At 46.7% G+C, this 18613-nt stretch overlaps 1 protein-coding gene across 4 annotated transcripts in view; it reads right to left on the bottom strand.

Moving 5' to 3' along the window:
* Nucleotides 1-14285, bottom strand: part of LOC121537009 (sterile alpha motif domain-containing protein 9) — a 43284-nt gene extending 28999 nt beyond the window's left edge. For 2 of the 4 annotated variants that reach the window (XR_006657272.1, XR_005994936.1), the window contains exon 1: nucleotides 13956-14285. The gene's annotated coding sequence lies outside the window, so the exon portion shown is untranslated. The remainder of the gene's footprint in view (nucleotides 1-13955) is intronic. The other 2 variants (XM_041844725.2, XM_041844726.2) reach the window with 1 other exon arrangement.
* Nucleotides 14286-18613: the final 4328 nt, after the last annotated feature.

The raw sequence follows: 18613 nt of genomic DNA, 5'->3' as shown, positions 1-18613 counted from the left end.
ATAGGAGGTTGAATGGTTGGTATGAAAGGGCTAGCTAGTTAGTGTTGCGAACTAGTGACGTTTAGAGTGGTGACGTAACTTGCTATGCGACATGGAAGTAGTTGTTTACCTTGCTTTGCAAGGATCGCAGATTTTGTGGAGACAATTTACTAATGACATGATTTCAGGGTGAAAGAAAGTAGTGATGGTTGGGCTATATTGAGATATGTAGGACGTATTGGGATGATATGAAGAACATGTCTAGATAGTTGAATATGGAAAGTTTTTTGATAATTGGTAATTATTATTATTACATTATATTGTTTGATTAAACAACAGTGAGTTATGCAGACAGTTCATTAATTCTAAAAACGATAATCTGTTTATGATATGTTGAACAATGGGAGATAGTTGTTACTATTAGGCTTATGAAGAAGTAGATATTTTTGGTATGTTATGAAGTTATTAAACAATAGGTTGTGATGATTAAAGTACTAGAAAGGGGTTATAGGTTTATAGTAGAAGGTGTAGTGAACTTAATGAAACATGGTATTACATGTCTTCTGAGTGGGAGTTTTTTTCCAGGATTGATGGAAGTCTCCTATAGTATTATGTTAAGTGAAGTGTAGGTAGTTTTAAATATTATGCTGACGTGATAGCACTAACTTTATGTAGGTTCTAGATTTGTTAAACAACAAGTTGATATTTGAAACTAACTTAATGCAATGGGCTGCAGTAATCAGAAAAAGGCACAATCTAATGTGAAACAGCTATTACCTAGGTCATGGATTCAGTAATGAGACCAGGATGATAATAATAATAGAAATCTAGGTAGAAGAATTTAAGATAGGGACTAGTTGTCCAGATATAGACAAAAAAGGATGAGTTAAGGAATAAATGCCAAGACGAAATACAGAACGATACGTGTGAGGTTTTTGAATTGGCAACAATTGAATTAGCTCTGCAGCAAGAACAGAAACCATACCTCACCTTAACAGTATTGGGAAAAGAGATTACATTCTTGTGTGACACAAGGGCCTGTCGCACAGCGATCTGTGCAGTCGACAGGCCCGAAGGGATTAGGATTAATGGGGGAAAAAATCCTAGTACGATCTGCCTCAGGTCATCAATTTATAGAGCGATTATCAGCTGCTGTGACTTTAAAACATGAAAATTCAGGAGGAGGAGCATGCATACCTGTACTGATATCAAGCCTATGTCCAGTTAATCTGCTAGGAAGAGACGCTATGACTCAGTTGAACGTAGCTGAAACACCGACTAAAAAGTATTTAGTCAGCCACCAATTGTGCAAGTTCTCCCACTTAAAAAGATGAGAGAGGCCTGTAATTTTCATCATAGGTACACGTCAACTATGACAGACAAATTGAGATTTTCTTTCTCCAGAAAATCACATTGTAGGATTTTTTATGAATTTATTTGCAAATTATGGTGGAAAATAAGTATTTGGTCACCTACAAACAAGCAAGATTTCTGGCTCTCACAGACCTGTAACTTCTTCTCTAAGAGGCTCCTCTGTCCTCCACTCGTTACCTGTATTAATGGCACCTGTTTGAACTTGTTATCAGTATAAAAGACACCTGTCCACAACCTCAAACAGTCACACTCCAAACTCCACTATGGCCAAGACCAAAGAGCTGTCAAAGGACACCAGAAACTGTCAGGGCGTGCTGTAGGTGTAGTGGTGGAATCAAACTCAGGACTCAGAACGATAATCCAAAGACTTGTATTAAAGCCAAAACCAAGGCAAAAGGACAACTGGCCCGAAGGCGAAAATACGCACGAAGGCGAAATAGTAACAGCGCACAAACAGGTGCGAAAATACTCCAGCGCAGTGGAGAGAAGCTCAACCGAGCGAAACACACGACTGACGAAAATCAATTACACACAACACTAGACAAACACAACGAGAAACTTATAGGACACTAATTACGCCCAAACTAGAAACAGGTGTGAAAACAAACAGACAAAAGCAAACGAACATGAAACATACAACGGTGGCAGCTAGAATTCCGGAGACGACGAACGCCGAAGCCTGCCCGAACAAGGGAGAGAGGCAGCCTCGGCCGAAACCGTGACAGTACCCCCCCCTTGACGCGCGGCTCCAGACGTGCGCCGACTCCGGCCTCGGGGACGACCAGGAGGACGCGGAGCAGGGCGCGTCGGATGCCCCCGATGGAATTCCGTCAGGAGCGACGGGTCCAAAATGTCTCTCCTCGGCACCCAGCACCGCTCCTCCGGACCGTACCCCTCCCACTCCACTAGATACTGGAGACCCCCCATCCGACGTCTCGAATCCAAGATGGACCTCACGGAGTACGCCGGTGCCCCCTCGATGTCCAACGGGGGGCGGAGGAGTCTCCAAGATCTCATTTTCTTGGAGTGGGCCCGCTACCACCGGCCTGAGAAGGGACACATGGAACGAGGGGTTAATATACTTATACTCCACAGGTAGCTGTAATCTATAACATACCTCGTTCAACCTTCTCAGGACTTTAAATGGCCCTACAAACCGCCGACCCAGTTTCCGACAGGGCAGGCGGAGGGGCAGGTTTCTGGTAGAGAGCCAGACTCGATCACCAGGTGCGTACACCGGTCCCTCACTGCGGTGGAGATCAGCGCTCGCCTTCTGACGTCGGAGGGCCCGCTGCAGGTGGACGTGTGCAGCGTTCCACGTCTCCTCCGAGCGCCGCGCCCACTCATCCACCGCAGGAGCCTCGATCTGGCTCTGCTGCCAGGGTGCCAGAACCGGCTGGTAACCCAACACACATTGAAATGGAGTTAGGTTAGTGGAGGAATGGCGTAGGGGAATTCTGGGCCATCTCGGCCCAGGGAACGTACCTTGACCACTCCTCCGGCCGGTCCTGGCAGTATGTTCTGAGAAACCTACCCACATCCTGGTTTACGCGTTCCACCTGCCCATTACTCTCCGGGTGGTACCCCGAGGTGAGGCTCACCGAGACCCCCAACCGCTCCATAAACGCTCTCCAGACTCTGGAGGTGAATTGGGGACCCCGATCAGCCACAATGTCCTCGGGTACCCCGTAGTGCCGGAACACATGGGTGAACAGTGCCTCGGCAGTTTGTAGGGCAGTAGGAAGACCCGGCATGGGGAGCAAACGACAGGCCTTAGAGAACCGGTCCACAACGACCAGGATAGTAGTATTCCCTTGGGAGAGGGGAAGGTCTGTTATAAAGTCCACAGAGAGGTGGGACCATGGTCGTTGTGGAACGGGCAGGGGTAGCAACTTACCCCTAGGCAGATGTCTAGGCGCCTTACACTGGGCGCACACCGAGCAGGAGGAAACATAAACCCTCACATCCCTTGCCAACGTGGGCCACCAGTACTTGGCACTAAGACAGTGCACTGTCCGGCCGATACCCGGATGTCCAGAGGAGGGTGACGTGTGAGCCCAATAGATCAATCGATCCCGAACCTCGAGCGGAACGTACTTCCGACCCTCCGGGCACTGTGGTGGACTGGGGTCGGTGCGTAACGCCCGCTCGAGTTCAGTATCGACCTCCCACACTACCGGTGCCACCAGACACGACTCAGGCAGTATGGGAGTGGGCTCCACGGACCTCTCCTCCGTGTCATACCGCCGAGACAGCGCATCTGCCTTGCCATTCTGTGACCCAGGGATGTACGTGATTTTAAAAGTAAACCTGGTCAAGAACATACTCCATCTTGCCTGGCGAGGGTTCAGCCTCCTCGCCGCCCGGATGTACTCCAGGTTACGGTGGTCCGTCAAAATGAGGAAAGGGTGTTGAGCCCCCTCAAGCCAGTGCCTCCACACCTTTAGAGCCTGTACCACGGCTAACAGCTCCCTGTCCCCTACGTCATAGTTCCGCTCCGCCGGACTGAGCTTCTTAGAATAAAAAGCACAGGGGCGGAGTTTAGGTGGCGCGCCAGACCGTTCTGAAAGCACGGCTCCTAAACCGGCCTCTGACGCGTCCACCTCTACCTGGAACGGCAAAGAGGGATCCGGATGCGCCAGCACCGGGGCCGAGGTAAACAGGTCCTTCAGCCTCCCAAACGCCCTGTCCGCCTCGGCCGACCACTGCAGACGCACCGGACCCCCCTTCAACAGAGACGTGATGGGAGCTGCCACCTGTCCAAAACCCCGGATAAACCTCCTGTAGTAATTTGCAAACCTTAAAAACTGCTGCACCTCTTTCACAGTGGTTGGTGTTTGCCAATTACGCACGGCCGACACCCGGTCTACCTCCATCTTCACCCCTGACGCAGACAACTGATAACCCAAAAAGGAGACCGACTCCTGGAAAAACAGACACTTCTCTGCCTTCACATACAGGTCGTGCTCCACCAGCCTCCGCAACACTCTACGCACCAGGGCCACATGCTCGACACGGGTAGGCGAGTACACGAGAATGTCATCAATGTACACAACCACCCCCTGCCCCTGCATGTCCCTGAAGATCTCATCCACGAATGATTGGAAAACTGACGGAGCGTTCATCAACCCGTATGGCATGACCAGATACTCGTAATGGCCCGAGGTGGTACTAAAGGCTGTCTTCCATTCATCACCCTCCCTGATGCGCACCAAGTTGTACGCGCTCCTGAGATCTAATTTCGTGAAGAAACGCGCCCCATGCAACGACTCAGTCATGGTCGCAATCAGCGGGAGTGGATAACTGTACTTCACCGTAATCTGATTGAGACCACGGTAATCGATGCACGGGCGCAACCCACCATCCTTTTTCTTCACAAAAAAAAACTCGAGGACGCAGGGGAAGTGGAAGGCCGTATGTATCCTTGTCTCAGAGACTCGTCTATGTAAATCTCCATAGCTTTCTTCTCCTCCTGAGACAGAGGATACACATGGCTCCGTGGGAGCGCAGCTCCTGCCTGGAGGTCTATCGCACAATCTCCCTGCCTATGGGGTGGCAACCGCGTCGCCCTCGCCTTACTAAACGCAATAGCCAAATCCCCATACTCAGGGGGAACGTGCAATGCGGGCACCTGGTTTGGACTCTCCACCGAGGTAGCCCCCTACGGAAACGCCCAAACATCTACCCACACACTGAGCAGACCACTCCATCAGAGCCCTCTCCTGCCACGAAATAGCTGGGTTATGGGTACTCAACCAGGGCATGCCCAGCACCACCGGATACGCAGGAGAGTCAATCAGGAACAGCTGAATCATCTCCTGATGACCCCCTGCGCACACATCCTAAGTGGCGCCGTGACCTCCCTGATTAAGCCCGTACCCAACGGACGGCTATCTAGGGCATGAACGGGGAAAGGAACATCAACAGGAATAAGGGGAATCCCTAACGCTAAACAAAACTTCTTATCAATAAAATTCCCAGCCGCGCCTGAATCTACCAGCGCCTTATGCTGGGAATGAGGTGCTACCTGTGGAAAACGCACAGGCATACAAAAATGGGCAACAGTGAGCTCTGGGTGAGTGGGGCGCCTACTCACCTGGAGGGAATCCCCAGTGCGGAACCTGTCGTCATCTCCCCTAGGAGGCCATCCCCAGCACCTAGCCGCGGTGTGTCCTCCCCGACCACAGTTGGTGCAGTGGATGGACCCCCTAGCCTGCCGACTCCTCCTCTCTCTAGCGCCAGCGCCCCGAGCTCCATGGGACACGGCTCGGAGGCGCTGGAGGGTGAAATGGACGGACCCTCCGCAGGACGTCCCGCGGGTAGCCAGTAGGTTATCCAGCCTGATGGACATGTCGACCAGCTGGTCGAAAGAGAGGCTGGTGTCCCTACAAGCCAGCTCCCGACGGACGTCCTCTCGTAGGCTACATCTGTATAGATCGACGAGGGCCCGATCATTCCACCCTGCATCTGCCGCTAGAGTACGGAATTCGAGCGCGAATTCCTGGGCACTCCTCCTCCCCTGCCAGAGGAAGACCAGACGCTCCCCCGCCGCTTTCCCCTCCGGGGGATGGTCAAACACCGCCCTGAAGCGGCGGGAGAACTCGTCGTAGGTAATAGTCGTGGCGTCGATCTTCCTCCACTCCGCGTTGGCCCACTCCAACGCCTTCCCGGCCAGGCAGGAGATCAGGGCGGACACGCTCTCATGCCCCGAAGGTGCCGGGTGCACGGTGGCCAGGTATAGCTCCACCTGGAGGAGGAATCCCTGACACCCAGCCGCGGTTCCGTCGTAGGCCCTCGGGAGAGAGAGTCGGACTCCTCGAGGTTCCGGCGCTGGAATGGGCGGACTGGCCGATGGTGCTGGCAGGGAGGGAGGCGGTGGAGGCGTACCCCAGCCTCGGAGGGTGGTGATCACCTCCTGCAGGGCGGTCCCCATCTGCAGGATTTGGTCCTGTTGTTCCCGAACCTGGGCCTCCAGTCTCGTCTGTCCTGCTTCGGCTCCTGCTGATTCCATGGTTGGTGTGTAATTCTGTCAGGGCGTGCTGTAGGTGTAGTGGTGGAATCAAACGCAGGACTCAGAACGATAATCCAAAGACTTGTATTAAAGCCAAAACCAAGGCAAAAGGACAACTGGCCCGAAGGCGAAAATACGCACGAAGGCGAAATAGTAACAGCGCACAAACAGGTGCGAAAATACTCCAGCGCAGTGGAGAGAAGCTCAACCGAGCGAAACACACGACTGACGAAAATCAATTACACACAACACTAGACAAACACAACGAGAAACTTATAGGACACTAATTACGCCCAAACTAGAAACAGGTGTGAAAACAAACAGACAAAAGCAAACGAACATGAAACATACAACGGTGGCAGCTAGAATTCCGGAGACGACGAACGCCGAAGCCTGCCCGAACAAGGGAGAGAGGCAGCCTCGGCCGAAACCGTGACAGAAACAAAATTGTAGACCTGCACCAGGCTGGGAAGACTGAATCTGCAATAGGTAAGCAGCTTGGTTTGAAGAAATCAACTGTGGGAGCAATTATTAGGAAATGGAAGACATACAAGACCACTGATAATCTCCCTCAATCTGGGGCTCCACGCAAGATCTCACCCCGTGGGGTCAAAATGATCACAAGAACGGTGAGCAAAAATCCCAGAACCACACGGGGGGACCTAGTGAATGACCTGCAGAGAGCTGGGACCAAAGTAACAAAGCCTACTATCAGTAACACACTACGCCGCCAGGGACTCAAATCCTGCAGTGCCAGACGTGTCCCCCTGCTTAAGCCAGTACATGTCCAGGCCCGTCTGAAGTTTGCTAGAGTGCATTTGGATGATCCAGAAGAGGATTGGGAGAATGTCATATGGTCAGATGAAACCAAAATATAACTTTTTGGTAAAAACTCAACTTGTCGTGTTTGGAGGACAAAGAATGCTGAGTTGCATCCAAATAACACCATACCTACTGTGAAGCATGGGGGTGGAAACATCATGCTTTGGGGCTGTTTTTCTGCAAAGGGACCAGGACGACTGATCCGTGTAAAGGAAAGAATGAATGGGGCCATGTATCGTGAGATTTTGAGTGAAAACCTCCTTCCATCAGCAAGGGCATTGAAGATGAAACGTGGCTAGGTCTTTCAGCATGACAATGATCCCAAACACACCGCCCGGGCAACGAAGGAGTGGCTTCGTAAGAAGCATTTCAAGGTCTAGCCAGTCTCCAGATCTCAACCCCATAGAAAATCTTTGGAGGGAGTTGAAAGTCCGTGTTGCCCAGCGACAGCCCCAAAACATCACTGATCTAGAGGAGATCTGCATGGAGGAATGGGCCAAAATACCAGCAACAGTGTGTGAAAACCTTGTGAAGACTTACAGAAAATGTTTGACCTGTGTCATTGCCAACAAAGGGTATATAACAAAGTATTGAGAAACTTTTGTTATTGACCAAATACTTATTTTCCACCATAATTTGAAAATAAATTCATTAAAAATCCTACAATGTGATTTTCTGGATATTTTTTTCTCATTTTGTCTGTCATAGTTGACGTGTCCCTATGATGAAAATTACAGGCCTCTCTCATCTTTTTAAGTGGGAGAACTTGCACAATTGGTGGCTGACTAAATACTTTTTTTCCCCACTGTATGTGGTACGGGATAACATGGTAGTGAGCGGGGAGGGAGAGCCAGGCTATAACCAGGAATTTGTGAAAGTTTGAACCTCAGGAAGGAAGCCAAATGTTAATTTAGGTAGATTATATTCTATTGGCTAATCCCACTCAAGAGGGATGTAAAACAGATACAATCCAATTGTTGACCTTTCTGGCAGAGCAGGGACACAAAGTAAGCAAAAAGAAACTTCAACTCTGGCAGAGCGAGGTAATTTACTTAGGACATACCATAACTCAGGAGGGGCGAACATTAAACTCATCCAGGAAAACTGCTATACTTGAAGCGCCAAAACCGTTAAACAAGAAACAAATGATGAGCTTTTTGGGAATGATAAACTACTGTAGAGCTTGGGTACCACATTATTCACTGCATACTGGTAAATTAAGTGATCTTATCTATGGGAAGGCAATGGCAGGCCATGATAAAATCATTTGGAACTCCGAAGCGGAGGAACAATTTATAGAGATAAAAGAGTTGCTAACTTCCCAAACAGTCTTAGCTTTTCCTAGATATGACAGGCCTTTTACTCAAACGGTGGACTGTAGGGAGGGATATATGACATCGGTCTTGACTCAGAAACATGGTGAGAAAAACAAACCCATTGCATATTATTCATCTAGGTTAGACCAGGTAGCACAAGCAATGCCACTATGTTTACAGTCTGTGGTAGCTGCAGCTCAGGCGGTGCAGGATTCGGCATCAATAGTTTTGTACCATGATTTAACCCTAAGAGTTCCACATGCAGTATCCATACTATTATTGGAGCATAAAATGGCCTACATGTCACCCGCTAGACATTTATCTTGTATGATAATCCTGTTAAATATGCCTAATCTGACCATAGATGTCACAGATTCAGCCGAGGCTGCCCCTCCTCCTTGCTCGGGCAGGCTTCGGCGTTCGTCGTCCCCGGAGTACTAGCTGCTACCGATCTATGTTTCTGTGTTTGACTTGTTTGGTCTTGATTGTGTACACCTGTTTCCAATTATGTTGCATTGTATTCCCTATATAACCCTCTGTCTTTCATTGTGTTTTGTGTGTGATTGTTTTCGTCATCGGCAGTAGTTTATTGTGCAGGTTATTTTCCTCCCTGTTTTGGAGGTTGTTTATACTCTGGTTACTTTTGAGTAAAGTACATTTCCAGTAAGCTCTGTGTCCTGCATTTGACTTCACCCCCCGCATTCACTGATGCTTATGACAGAATCACACACCAGTGACATGGAGTCAGCAGGAGCAGCGGTGCCAGCAGGATCAATGGAAGAACGCGTGCAACAACAAGCGGCCATGATCCAGGCTCTCGGCACCGCCATGGAACGTGTAGTGAACACCATGGAGCGATGGGAGAGAGGAGGTCTGCCTACACCTCCTCCGATTACACCACCACCATCATCGATACCCATCGCTTCACCTCCGGGGTCCAGTGGGATTCGGCTCTCGCTCCCGAGGGCTTATGATGGCACAGCTGCCGGGTGTCAGGGTTTCCTGCTCCAGGTCGAACTCTACCTGGCAACCATCCACCCGGTACCCTCGGGATACGAGAGCGTGTCCGCCCTCATCTCCTGTCTGTCCGTCAAGGCGCTGGAGTGGGCCAACGGCGAGTGGGGGGGGAATAGACGCCACTACTGTCAACTATGCAGAGTTCACCTGCTGCTTTAGGGCGGTATTCGATCATCCACCAGAAGGTAAAGCAGCGGGTGAGCATCTATTCCACCTCAGACAGGGGAGGAGGAGCGCGCAGGAGTTCGCACTGGACTTCCGGACGCTGGCTGCCAACGCGGGATGGAATGAGAGAGCCCTCATCGACCACTACCGATGTAGCTTGAGGGAGGACGGGCGTCGGGAATTGGCCTGCAGGGACACCAACCTAAGCCTGGACCAACTGGTGGACATGTCGATTCGCCTGGATACCCTGTTGGCTACCCGCGGACGTCCGGATCCGGGGCCGTCCATTCCATCCCCCAGCACTTCCGAGCCGACCCCTATGGAGCTCTGAGGTGCTGGTATGAGGGAGACCAGGAGAGGGGCCGTCCCCTGCACCAACTGTGGCCGCAGAGGACACACTGCTGGTCGGTGCTGGGGAGGGTCTCCTAGGAGTCGAGGCAGTAGGCAGTGCACTGACGAGCCATTCCAGGTGAGTAGGCACCCAACTCACCCAGAGCTCCCTGTTGCGCATATGTGTATTAAAGTTGTGTTTCCCGAGGTTTCTCCTCATTCCCAGCATAAGGCGCTAGTAGATTCAGGCGCAGCTGGGAATTTTATAAGTTAGGGATTCCTATTGTTCCAGTTGATGTGCCCTTCCCTATCCATGCCCTAGATAGCCGCCGTTTGGGGTCAGGGTTGATTAGGGAGGTCACAGCGCCTCTCAGGATGAAAACGCAGGAGGGCCATGAGGAGAAAATTAGTTTGTATCTGATCGATTCTCCTGCGTTTCCCATGGTGTTGGGGCTTCCCTGGTTAACTTCTCATGACCCCAACATTTCATGGCAACAGAGGGCTCTCAAGTGATGGTCTGATCAGTGCTTGGGGAGGTGTGTAGGTATTTCCGTAGGGGCAACGACGGTGGAAAGTCCGAACCAAGTTCCCACCATGCACATTCCACCTGAATATGCCGATTTGGCTCTCGCCTTCTGTAAAAAGAAGGCGACTCAATTACCACCCCATCGACAGGGGGATTGTGCGATAAACCTCCAAGTAGGCGCTGCGCTTCCTCGAAGTCATGTGTATCCTCTGTCTCAGGAGGAGATGGCGGCTATGGAGACATATGTCACCGAATCTCTGAGACAGGGATACATACGGCCGTCCACTTCCCCTGCGTCATCAAGTTAATTTGTTGTGAAGAAGAAGGATGGTGGTTTATGCCCGTGCATTGACTACCGTGGTCTCAATCAGATCACAATCAAATACAGCTATCCACTCCCTCTGATTGCTAGTATGACGGAGTCATTACACGGGGCGCGATTCTTCACAAAATTGGATCTCAGGAGCGCGTACAACCTGGTGGATGGGTATTCCAGCATGACAATGACCCAAAACACACGGCCAAGGCAACAAAGGAGTGGCTCAAGAAGAAGCACATTAAGGTCCTGGAGTGGCCTAGCCAGTCTCCAGACCTTAATCCCATAGAAAATCTGTGGAGGCTCCCTGAAGGTTCGAGTTGCCAAACGTCAGCCTCGAAACCTTAATGACTTGGAGAAGATCTGCAAAGAGGAGTGGGACAAAATCCCTCCTGAGATGTGTGCAAACCTGGTGGCCAACTACAAGAAACGTCTGACATCTGTGATTACCAACAAGGGTTTTGACACCAAGTACTAAGTCATGTTTTGCAGAGGGGTCAAATACTTATTTCCCTCATTAAAATGCAAATCAATTTATAACATTTTTGACATGCGTTTTTCTGGATTTTTTTGTTGTTATTCTGTCTCTCACTGTTCAAATAAAACTACCATTAAAATGATAGACTGATCATTTACATTTACATTTTAGTCATTTAGCAGACGCTCTTATCCAGAGCGACTTACAGGAGCAATTAGGGTTAAGTGCCTTGCTTAAGGGCACATCGACAGATTTTTCACCTAGTCAGCTCGGGGATTAGAACCAGCGACCTTTTGGTTACTGGCACAACGCTCTTACCCACTAAGCTACCTGCCGCCCCATCATGTCTTTGTCAGTGGGCAAACGTACAAAATCAGCAGTGGATCAAATACTTTTTTCCCTCACCGTATAAGGCAGACAAGGCCAAAAGGGTGGGTAGGTACCTGCGCCCCGGTTCTACTGGTTCAGCCAGTTAGAATTAGTGACCGGAAACAATTTCATCATATGATTTATCACCAGGTTTTTCAGGCGTTACTAGGCTGTGCAGTAGATTTAATGTTTTTCCTCACATAACAGTCAAAAATGTTGGCACAACTACATCTGCTTTAATTCCATTTGCCAACACAAAGTACTCAAAACATTCTGTGTAAGAACTCCATTGAACTTGACAGATTCATCAAATGTTCTTATATTTCCAACCAGTGCAGACATTTAGCTTATTATTTTTCTTTGTCACACTTTTTAGACGGTCCCTTACTCCCAGACCCTTTTTTTGGCTTGTTTTTTACTTGCAGTGATTCCACTTTCTCCCACAGCGAAACTCTTCCTCTTCCTCTTCCTCGAGGCTCTCATTGCTGTGACATCAGAAGCTAGCTAGCATCACTCGACTGGCTAGCTCCACGTTTACTTTGCGTCTTTCTACAGTAAAAAAACGAATTAAACTCAGACTTTCTACCAAAAATAATGAACACAAACGTGAGAACGTTTCTTCCTCGTCGCCAGTTTTGTTGTATAGCACACTGTATTACTTATACAACTAATATAAGGACAGGACATGAGACGGGAGTAAAAACTAACGTCGGCATTGTTTAATGCGTTTCACAGGATAAAACATTCCAAGCATTCCAATGTATGTAAGCAGGTGGGCGTTACAGGTGCCCTAAAGGGAAAAACTAGAATATCCACACACAACAGTTTTTCCATTAGAAATCTTCGATCACGCCTGTAGGAGTTGTCATGGCAACGTTAGCTAGCGAAGCTCATGTGCAGAAACACGTCATCGGGTTTAATGGTCGGGTCGTGCCGAACTGCCCATATGCATGCTGTCAAATCAAAGGCATTCCTTCAAAATAAAGTAATTTTTGACTAAATTCTTGGGGCCTCAATTTACTGTTGAGAGTTAGAATAGTAGAATACACAAGGTGCAAGTTCGACATTTGGTTGTGTCAGTCACTGACAGTCCCTCGATAAGCCATGTCAGCTAACAATTTTTTGATTGATAAATTAGTCTAGCCAGCTATCTAAACTTGTAATAATCATAGCCAACTACCGACCGGGCATGCAAGGCACGTGCCCAGGGGCCCTAACCTCCAGGGGGCCCCCATTGATTTTGTTAGTCACTCTCACAAAGATATCATTAACATGGAATAATTTGTGGAAACATTTGTAGAATTGCAGGAAATTAGCTTTAAAACTTCTACAATTTCTATACACCCCATGGCAAAATCTGTAGAATTGCAGGAAATTAACCTTAGAACTTATATTTTTCTCTCCCGTCAAAAGGGGAGGCCACTAAGATGTTTTGCAAGCAAGGTTTTGCACGCCAACAAAATCTCGCTTAGGGCCCCAAAAAGGCTAGGGCCTCCCCTGCATAGAATGCAACAGGCTGAATAAGTGAATTGGTAAACTATTCTACTATGGGGTTGTCGGATTTTGCTGTTGCTTACAGGTGTTGTTGGCTGTGGAAAATGTAATGTGGACAAAAATGTTTCATTACATAGGCCTACTTTTTTTTTTTAACTAGGTACTGGGTTTTAGTTCCACCTGGGTTAATTTAATACCTGGAGTAAACAAGTGGTGGGGCTGCATTTTGGCTGAAACACGAATTAAGGGTTGTGGCTTTAACTATTTAAAAAGAACACTCCTTGTAGAACCCTCTGTAGAAAGGGTTCTACCTGGAACCAAAAAGGGTTCTTCAAAGTGTTCTCTATGGGGACAGCCGAGGAAACCTTTAAGGTTCTAGATATCACCTTTTTTTCTAAGAGTGTAGTGTAACACTTTTCTTGTAGAAAAATGTATGCACTCACTAACTGTAAGTCGCTCTGGATAAGAGCGTCTTCTTAATGACTAAAACGTAAATGTATATGTTTGGCTACAGTAGTTCAATCTGCAACATGTCCTTGATTTCCATAATACATGAAAATCGGTTCAAATAGATGTTTTAATGTCATTAATAATAATAGGCTTATAGAAATGTCACATCCAGATAATGGATAACATAATTGCGAGGGCTCGTCGATGTCAAATGAGGATAGATATCAGACTGAACATAAAACATATTTTCTGTAAATTATAATTATATCAGAGGCTATATTATAATGTAAAACGTCATGCAAACGTACCACTCATGATCATAGCTTTGCTGACAGATTCCAACATGAAATAGTTTGCTGATCTCTGTGGTGGGAAGAAACGACGGTAGGTGCTGAAAAGATTTTGTCGAAAGGAGAAAGATCTGGAAGGATGCGGAAGACACAAATAAAATCACGGAGAGGGCGGTCTGATGGCAAACATCTGATTTCACTGAATTAGTGTAAAACAATAAGAAGTTGTTGTGGCCAAATTCAATGTAACACTATAATTAGAAATATGAAAGATTTTCAAAGACTGTTAAAATAGTTATTTTAAAGGATCATCCGTTATACTGAAACTGCGTTCGGGTGGCGGCTTTAGCTGTCTGTCTTCTCTGGGCAATCCCTTTCCTCAGCTTCCTCCTTACAAATTCGGAACCTTTCAGTTGAACCGAAATTTAACTTGGGGTGTATCTCAATCATCCCAGTGGTACTCTCTCTCCGTCTTCTCTTTTTCATCTGTGTTGAAAGGAGGGGATATGCCCCCATGTTGTAGACCTGTATGTTAATATTCTTATTTTTTACTATTTCTTATTGTTGTTGCATTGTCCAGAAGGAACCTGCAAGTAAGCATTTCGTTGAAAATGTATACCATGCCTATTCCATACATAAGACTAAAGAACTTGAAACTTGTACTGTGCCCTATCCCTTTTCTCTACACAAATTATATGGAAATCCAGACTAGGGATCTACTTTGAATTTATTCAAATGAAGACTAACCCAGCAAACAGCCTACAACCTTGAAGCTGAAAGCTCAGACCATCATTGCAGATCATTCTTAGTCCTCCTAAGCTGGCCACAGGATCCTAACCAGCTACAGGACAGGCATGCTGGACGAAGCTGAAAGCCAAGTTTGGGACATTGGTGAGAGGATAGCCTACTGTATGCTGCTCAATAATGTACCATGAAACCTGATTGTATGACTAATTTGAACTATATTGTTTTGCGATGACAAATGCAATCCTGGAATACTCTGTAATAACCATAGATCCTATAATTCACTCTGTATGTAATTCTATGGTAATAACATTATAATAACTTCATACGCGTAATGTAAAACACCAATGAAGAGTGTAAACGGATCATCAGGTGCAAGTCAAATTGTGATACTGTAGCCCAGCGAATTTATATATATATATTTTTAAAAACAGCTGGGAGTATTAATTATAAGCAATTTTACGTTGCTTTTCACAATGTAAATTGTTTATTATAATAATAATAGTAGGCCTTTAATCTGTTAACTTTCACTGATAAAATTGACAAAATTTGACAGACAAGATATTTTATGCTAAGAAATACCGAATGGTGGTCCTCAAGAGCTTTTGACAGTGATTTGGGGGTCCCCGGAACAGAAAAGGTTGAGAACCGCTGGCCGGTCCTACACGAAGTGGCATTGTTACCAAGTTGTCTGGTTCTGGTACTCCCTTTCTCTGTACCCCTTGTGACCAGAATGACCTCACTGCTACAGAGGAACTGTGAGGTTGTGTCAGGTGTGAAGAAAACAGTGAATAGTCAACATCACGATACCTAACGAGTGCCCTTAGTCCAGGGATGGGCATCTTTGATGGGGGTGGGGGCCACCAAAAAACAGAACTCATCATGAGGGGCCGCAGTGGCTCGTGGGTCTGCAAATTCTACACATTTTGCCATAGGGTGGAGGCAAATGTTTGCAGTTTTTAATATGATAACTGATGATCAAAGGTTTTTCTTTATTTTTTTTATTTTCTACATTGTAGAATAATAGCGAAGACATCAAAACTATGAAATAACACATATGGAATCATGTAGTAACCAGAAAAGTGTTAAACAAATCAAAATATATTTTATATTTGAGATTCTTCAAATAGCCACCCTTTGCCTTGATGACAGCTTTGCACACTTGTGGCACTCTCTCAACCAGCTTCATGAGGTAGTCACCTGGAATGCATTTCAATTAACAGGTGTGCCTTCTTAAAAGTTAATTTGTGGAATTTCTTTCCTTCTTAATGCGTTTGAGCCAATCAGTTGTGTTGTGACAAGGTAGGGGTTGTATAAAGAAGATAGCCCTATTTGCTAAAAGTCCATATTATGGCAAGAACAGCTCAAATAAGCAAAGAGAAACGACAGTCCATCATTACTTTAAGACATTAAGTCAATACGGAAAATATCAAGAACTTTGAACGTTTCTTCAAGTGCAGTCGCAAAAACCATCAAGCGCTATGATGAAACTGGCTCTCATGAGGACCGCCACAGGAATGGAAGACCCAGAGTTACCTATGCTGCAGAGGATAAGTTCATTAGAGTTACCAGCCTTAGAAATTGCAGCCCAAATAAATGCTTCACAGAGTTCAAGTAACAGACACATCTCAACATCAACTGTTCAGAGGAGACTGCGTGAATCAGGCCTTCATGGTCGAATTGCTGCAAAGAAACCACTACTAAAGGACACCAATAATAAAAAAAGACTTGCTTGGGCCAAGAAACACGAGCAATGGACATTAGACCGGTGGAAATGTCCTTTGGTCTAGAGTCCAAATTGGAGATTTTTGGTTCCAACCGCTGTGTCTTTGTGAGACACGGTGTGGGGGAACGGATGATCGCCGCATGTGTATTTCCCACTGTAAAGCATGGAGGAGGAGGTGTTATGGTGCTTTGCTGGTGACACTGTCTGTGATTTATTTAGAATTCAAGGCACACTTAACCAGCATGACTACCACAGCATTCTGCAGCGATACGCCATTCCATCTGGTTTGGGCTTAGTGGGACTATCATTTGTTTTTCAACAGGACAATGACCAACACACCTTCAGGCTGTGTAAGGGCTATTTTACCAAGAAGGAGAGTGATGGAGTGCTGCATCAGATGACCTGGCCTCCACAATCCCCCGACCTCAACCCAATTGAGATGGTTTGGGATGAGTCGGATGGCAGAGTGAAGGAAAAGCAGCCAACAAGTGCTCAGCATATGTGGGAACTCCTTCAAGACTGTTGGAATAGCATTCCAGGTGAAGCTGGTTGAGAGAATGCCAAGAGTGTGCAAAGCTGTCATCAAGGCAAAGGGTGGCTATTTCAAGATTCTCAAATATAAAATAAATGTAGATTTGTTTAACACTTTTCTGTTTACTACATGATTCCATATATTATTTCATAGTTTTCATGTCTTCACCAATATTTTACAATGTAGAAAATAGTAAAAAATTAAGAAAAACCCTGGAATGAGTAGGTGTTCTAAAACTTTTGACCAGTAGTGTATATATTTGTTTTATTGGTCCGCTGGCCTACAAAAGGGGGGCCGCATGCGGCCTGCGGGCCAACAGTTGCCCATCCCTGCCTTAGACCATCCACCAACTCTTTGACAGCTCCTGTGTTATACAGTGCACCCTGACCTGTGCTTTTAGTAGTTGGAGCTGCAGTTTGTTGTAAATCTAATCTATATTAAATGCATTGAGATTATTACACTCCCCTCCTCTCGTTATGATCCGTCCAGCCGTTACCGAGAACCACACCACCATACCAGATTTTTGACAGTCAAACTGGCTAGATACTGTAGCTGGCTTCATGCCATTTTAATGCTGACTGACCAACAGTGTCAAGTTACTTTTCAGTGTGTTCCCTACGATCTGAACCCAGTAAGCAAAATGACGTTTATAATGGTCGGTGCTGAAAATATTTTGTCAAAAGGAGGAGAAAGATCTGGAAGGATACAGAAGACATACAAACAGCTAAACTCAAGGGGAGGGCGGTCTGATGGCAAACATCTGACTTAACTGAATTAGTGTAAAACAATAAGAAATTGTTGTGAACTTCACCCCCCTCCCCTCTTCAAAGGGAGAATCCATATGTTTTGCATGAATACAAATAGCCATGTCTATGACGTAATAGCCAAGGCCCATTTTCCCGATAGCGATGGAACTTAAGCTTACAAGTGTTGTAACGATTTGTTGTTTCTATAACAGTCGAAGAACTCACGTTTCTCAAAACACCACGTACAGAGAACTTTAAATGAGTGCGTCTTTAAAGCATGTGTCGATACAGGGGCTCCTGAGTGGCGCAGTGGTCTAAGGCACTGCATCGCAGTGCTAATTGTGCCACTAGAGATCCTGGTTCGAATCCAGGCTCTGTCGCAGCCGGCCGCGACCGGGAGACTCATGGGCGACGCACAATTGGCCCAGCGTTGTCCAGGGTAGGGGAGGGAATGGCCGGCAGGGATGTAGCTCAGTTGATAGAGCATGGCGTTTGCAACGCCAGGGTTGTGGGTTCGATTCCCACGGGGGGCCAGTATAAAAAAAATATGTATTCACTAACGGTAAGTCGCTCTGGATAAGAGCGTCTGCTAAATGACTAAAATGTAAATGTAAAAATGATAGGATTGAAAGAACAGCGCCGCTCTCGGATCAGTGTTCTCCATTCAAATCTTACCTTAACATTAGATACTGATGACGGATCAGCTGCTAGAAATAAATTATCACCTATGGCTGCAAATATTGAGGCTGATTATTCTAATGCTATGCACTAAATCGAATATTTGGCGCATCATTGCGCACATGTTGTTAGGCCTACACATCATGAAATTGAGGCAGACATTTGATACAGTAGCCTACAATTAGCTAAACAAATCTACATTTATTGAACATGAAATTGATTTCAATATGATTTAAATATATAGGCCTAT

The sequence above is a fragment of the Coregonus clupeaformis genome, chromosome 23 (assembly GCF_020615455.1).
Source record: "Coregonus clupeaformis isolate EN_2021a chromosome 23, ASM2061545v1, whole genome shotgun sequence".
NCBI classification, from domain to species: domain Eukaryota; kingdom Metazoa; phylum Chordata; class Actinopteri; order Salmoniformes; family Salmonidae; genus Coregonus; species Coregonus clupeaformis.
This window is presented reverse-complemented; position numbering and strand designations above follow the sequence as displayed.